Source organism: Lagopus leucura, unplaced genomic scaffold (assembly GCF_019238085.1).
Source record: "Lagopus leucura isolate 7727_CA_CO unplaced genomic scaffold, USGS_WTPT01 Super-Scaffold_100157, whole genome shotgun sequence".
Lineage (NCBI taxonomy): Eukaryota > Metazoa > Chordata > Aves > Galliformes > Phasianidae > Lagopus > Lagopus leucura.
In genome coordinates this window covers 22507609-22513609 of record NW_024962334.1, presented here as the reverse complement: position 1 = coordinate 22513609, position 6001 = coordinate 22507609, and the positions used below count along the sequence as shown (strand labels likewise).

Genomic DNA, 6001 nt, shown 5'->3' with positions numbered 1-6001 from the left:
AATCCCTCTGTTCTTACACCACCTCAAAGTTCTTGTGTACGTCACTGAGAAAAACAAAGGGAAGGACTTTGGCGTTCAGTCAGAGAACTCCAGCACCAAACCCTCTAATAAGGCAGGCAGGCATGGAACGACTCTGAGGGAACAGATGTTTAAACCATATAAAGCTGAAAAAGAAAATAAAGAGCAGCTGAATTACAAAGGAGGGAAGGACACAATGTTTGTCTATGGTTAAACTACTGTAAACTTTGAAATCTGTATTATGGAATCCATTAAAAAAACCATAAATTTGCTTTTAAAGTAATAGTCATAAGATTTTTACTTTGCCATTATTTATGGTATAATGAGAAGGTATGTTACTAGAATCCCACAAAGTAAATAGATGGATTTCATTAAAATTGTCCTGATAAAGAGTAAAATTGAAGAAAAAAAGGAAATAACAATTTTTATTTCATGCCAATTTATTTTCATAGAGTGATTTGTGCTGCAAAAAACAAGGAAGAAGAAAAGATGGGGAAAACTTTTCCCTTTCTTCCATAGCTTAAGTAGAGTTTTTAAATGGCATTTGAAGTGCGGAAATGACCTACTTCCAATTGCTTCTATATTAAGAATCTGGCCACATATTCAATACTTGCCTGAAGAATCAAAGCAACATACAAACTCAGATCAGGATTGATTTGTCAACACATTGGTTAAATAGTAGATTTATTGCTGAGCATGTGCTGTAAAACTGAGTTCTTGAAACTCTGCCCCAGTAGGGTCCTTCAGGGACATACCTCCTGGCTCACTCCCTCCTGTTCTCCCTTCCTTTCTCCATTCTGATGGCTGTAAGAGGAAAGCAAAAATCACAGGCAGATTATGGCTTTGTGCCCCTCTTTAAGGTCATCCCCATGCTAGAAAGGGGCTACTATCAAGGTCTGCTCAAAGTAGAACCAGGACTGCTGTAGGTATTGTGCTTTCACAGGATACTCATTCCCCACTGAACTACAGGAGCCCCAGAAGCTCACCCACCCACTGCCCCAGATCTGCTCCTGCTAGAGCAGTTTCTCACAACATGAAGACTGTTATGACCAGAGCAAAAAGGTTGCACTATTTTATGGATTCCATTTCAAAAGAAACATAGAACTGTAGAATGGTTTGTATTGGATGAGTCCTTATGTATAATCTCCATCCCTCCTGCCATGGGCAGGGACGCTTCTCACTGGACTGTCCAGAGCTTCATCCAGCATGGCCTTGAATACCTCCATAAATAGTGCCTCTACAGCTTCCCTGGGCAATAACAGATGAAGAATTCTCAGGAATGAGCCTTTTCCCATCACTGGGAAAACAACGCTGCACCAGTGCCAGTCCAGGGCTTGCATTAGGAAGGCTGGTCTCCCTACCCCTCTTTCCCAAAAACACTGTGTGATGTTTATGGATGGTTTATCCATCTTATATTACAAGGCAGAAGATATGTCACCCAGCAGCAAACACCCCATGCAGAGTGCAAATGGGAAATGAATGAACCATTCAGCTTGCATATGATTTTCCCACTGTGTAGAAAACACAAGTAGGAAACAGGCCCTCATAAACTAAGACTACTAATTTTAGTCTTGTGTTGTAGTTATGGCCATGATAAAGTCTGTAGCTACAGTACATATAGAGGGTTCTGCCCCCAATTCCATCTCTCCAGTTTCCATCTCAAATGGCCCACTAGATCTGAGATAACACTTATCTGCATCTTAAGCATTGTTTCTCTCCTGCTGCTGCTGAGTTCCCTAAGCACACTAGTGTTTTTCCTCTTCCAGCTTACACCCACCACAACTGAGGGTGAGAAGCCAGAGCTGGGTGCAAATTTCCAGGTGAGTGCTCAGCCAGCCTTGGGTTAGAGGTGCTAAGGCTTCACAAAAAACACCTCTTCTATTTTGTTTTAGACCATACTTTCATTTTTCAGTGGCAGATCTTAGAAATAGCTCTTTAGTCTACTTTCATAATTTGAATTATCTTCCATTTTCTTGTTGCCCACAGATGCACTTCCGGTTTATTATTCCTACATCTGAACCTTTGCATTTCATTTTAATATATATGACCACATCAAAGACCTGGAGATGCTTGTCCACCTTTGTAGAACAGTGTTCCAATTCTTGCGCATATTAATAATATTTTCCAAATCTGGGTCATCTATTCATTTCTTAATAGCCTCTGATGCATTGTTCTGAGACCCACAGCCCAATGCAAGGTGATGTCTGCAAACAAATCAAATCTCTCTAAACACCTGCAAATAGAAATATTATTTGCAGCTTTTCATCACGAAACATTGCCTAGTGGTGCACATGCGCTTTTCAGATGTGTGCTTATGTGCACAGAATATGAACATTAAAAGTGTGTCCTTTAACACTGCCCAATCATGTTGGCAATTTCACACTCTCAACTCTTAAGCTAGGGGTCTAAGAAGCTGAATTTTCTTTGGGATGGAATGTTCTCAGACAGAATGTAAATTCAAATTACAGAGCAACTTTGATCCCATTTCATGTTCTAATTCTAATGGTCTAACTGTTGATGTTGATTTACTAGGAATAGAATAATCATAGCAAGAAAAGAAGACCCATGAAGTCCTTTTCATGCAATTATTTTTAAATCAGCAGGCCTTCTGATCACCACTGCCTAACAGTGACACCTTCTGGAAAAAGCTAGGAGTGAAGAAGATAACTGCTCAGCAGATAGTGTGCAGGATGGGGCATGAGATAGCTTTGGAGCACTTGTTTTGGTCAGGATTTGGATGTTAAAACACCTGTGCAGAGCACTATCATGGCCACCCTATGGTTTCAACGCTTCTCATGGCTCATGGTTTCACAGCTTTTGGCTTATGGCTTTAGAATTCTTTAAGAAGAAGAATCTACCAGAATAAATTCTCCTGCCTATATTCATTTTACTCCATAAGGGAATACTCAAATATAGGATGGCAGCATCACATCTAAGCAGTTGCTTAGAGTCTCACAGAGGTCAAAGTGAACAAACAAATGGAAATAGAAATACTCTATGCTGAAATATTCTTTGCATTCAAATCCTCTTGGAATATTTCTGTAATTTGAAAGGGGCCAGGTTAATGCTGGAAGCTTAAGCTAGAAGTATTAATTCTTTAAAACAGAATAGTAATTTAAGTGTATGGACTTCCAGATTGGGTAAATAGGCAAAATGGGAAAAACAATCCTCAAAGTCTCTTAGAGGAGCAAAGCAGAAGACATAAAAATACATTTTCCTTTTCTAGACTGTAGTTTAGCTGCTGACAATCCACTGCTGTGACACAGCTCCCAGTTTCATCCGATGCTCCCTTGGTGTTAACTCAGAAGAAAGCTTCACTTTAGGCCTCCCACAATAAACTATTGCAAGAGTGGCTGTGCTGTCTCTACCTAAACTTACAGACAAAACTTACAAGCAAGAAGGGCTTTGAGATTGGTTGCTATTCAAGCAAATAAAAGTTTTGCAAGTAAGGTCTGATATCCCAGGATAGTAACATTCTGTTTGTTAGCAGCACTGCTCTGAAGATTGCTTTGGTGAGAAAAGTGTAGGAACAAAAATTACATTACAAAAATTACATCACAAAAAACTGAAATCTCACTGAAACCTGAGTCCTAGGCCTCCCCACCCTTACATCCCTCCCCCAGAGACTGAAACACAGTGATTTTTCACATTCTCAGAAGTGACATCACAAATAGGAACTCCAAAATGTCTCAACATCCTTACCAGTGTTGTCACTGGTGACACCAGTGCCATGAATTTCTGTGCATTTGCATAACAGTACTAGCTATAAATTTCCAGCTTACTCGTTATTATACGTAAGCATTAAATCAGCACAGACATACTGATTTAAAACAGATGAAGAACAGACCTTTAGTTTGGACACAAGATCATTTAGGAGAGGAAACTATTATATGGAAAATAGCCATTACAACTATCAGAACAGAACATTAGTCAAGTGAGCTCAGCTATATTCGTGGGATATGGATCTTATGCCTAAATCCAGAAAGCTGGCTGACATTCACACAGTCCAGAGCACAACATGCTGAGTGTTGAACCTCTGAGAAATGTGGCCTACATGTACATCATGGAGACATCCTCGATTTCTGAACTCCATAGTCATTCAGGCTGCACAGTTGGCCTATCTGGTATTACCCAACATAGAGCCAGTACATGGCTAAAACTTTCGGTTTCAAGAGACTGAAAATCAACCCAATGCTATCCGTAACAGAGACTTGAACCTTCAAGAGTCTGCCCAACTCCCATCATCCTCTGTGTACTGGTAGTTCACGTCTCTCATTCCATCTGAAAGAGGACCCTAGGTGTCTCCCAGATAAACACTACTTACATTGCAAAACAGGACTCTGGGAAACTCTACTTTGCAGATTCACTTTCCAGAAGACAAGAAGAGAAAAATCTGTAAAGCAATAAAAAAAACATCATGTATAATCAGTGTTGATGACAAGGTCTAAAAATCATGAAATCTCCCGTCTTCATTTTCAAGCATAGATCTCCTTTAGCTAGGTCTTACAGTCTCATCTGAAGGTGAGGTGTTCAGATGACAGATCAGAAAATGCAGGATCCAGAATACTGGGTAGTGTAGGATTTGGAGTAAAGCAAAGAGCAGGCAATGCAGATTTTATTTGTTTGTGAATTCAACATCTGACTTCAATGCACTTAAATCTGTGCTATGTTGTAGCTGCCCACTGTGCGGGAGGTCACAGGGTTGGATTTAATACATGTACTATGGAGAATGTGTGATGGAAGAAGCCATATTATGTACTGACGGTAATTCATGAGAGCAAAAAGGGAAAGAGGGAAAACTAACAGAAATGAACTGATAGCAGGGAAGAGACAAGCACAGTGATTTAAATGAAGGGGTTTAGGGCTAGAATTCAAGCAGATGACTATCTTAGAATTAGATTTTCTTCTTCAGGGTTATCAGATTTATCACAATGAGTTCAGACCAGTTTTGAAAGCCTGCTATAGCTGCCCTTACAGAGGCTCTGGAAATGTTACCTTAGTAGAAGTGCTGGAGAAACCGGAATAAAACATTTTTGTAAAGAACAGCCGAAAACAGTGACTATAAGATCCTTGAGATCAGCTGAATACTAAACGAAAAATAATCAAGATACATGGGTATTCTGTACTGTATATAGTTATCTCTCATACAAGACACATAGCTATATACCTCTCATATACCTCTCATAAAAGATATATAGTGTATAGTTGCCTCTCATAAAAGATTTAAATCCAAGTTTCTTTTCAGTTCAAGAAATAATCTTCAGAAAGGACTCTTTTACTGTAATAGCAATCCATATTAATTTACTACAGCAATAACAGGAGTCAGTTTGCCAGTTGGTGTTTTGCTTTTACTATAAAGCTTAAAATGGAAACTGTGGCCTGATGAAAACTGTAAAATTCCAGTAAATGGGATTAGTCATCCTTTTGTGTGCCCTAGTTCCAGATATCAAATAACAAGCAGTGACACCCTCAGCTACCAAGTGGAAGCAAACATACTTCAAAAAGGAATAAAAAGCCACAGACAGGATGAGTAACATTTGACATTTTCCTCTCCGGAATTTCTGTAAATGTCTCTTTCCCAGAGGATAAATATATTCAAAGATATTTAGTCCATTGTGGTATTACTCTTTGATAAAGCACTGTGAAATCCAGAGGGGGGACATTAATGAGAGCATTTTAATATTTTTTTGCAGCCTGTGATGATTTAAGCATTTGAAATCAAGATTAGTATAGCTGATGACAAAATTGCATAAGTTCCGATCTAGCAGCTTCCTCAAGGCTTTAGAGAGCTAATAGTTTCTTGAGTCTTTTAATTTTACACCCAGGAGAAGAATTCCATTGAATAAGAACCTATTGATTGTACAAATATTGTATGCCTGTTTGGATAGAATATGAAATGCATCAGACTTTAGAAAAGATTATTATTTCTTCTTTAGAGCCCAGCAAAAACCTTAAATATCTGCATTCTGCACACCTTGTTCAC

The 6001-nt window shown here is 39.0% G+C and overlaps 1 long non-coding RNA gene across 1 annotated transcript; it reads right to left on the bottom strand.

Moving 5' to 3' along the window:
• Positions 1-4394, bottom strand: LOC122189819. Its single transcript, XR_006181978.1, has 3 exons — positions 4343-4394; positions 774-822; positions 1-164 (listed from the first exon to the last, which is right to left on the bottom strand). It is a non-coding gene; the product is annotated as an uncharacterized LOC122189819 (long non-coding RNA).
• Positions 4395-6001: the final 1607 nt, after the last annotated feature.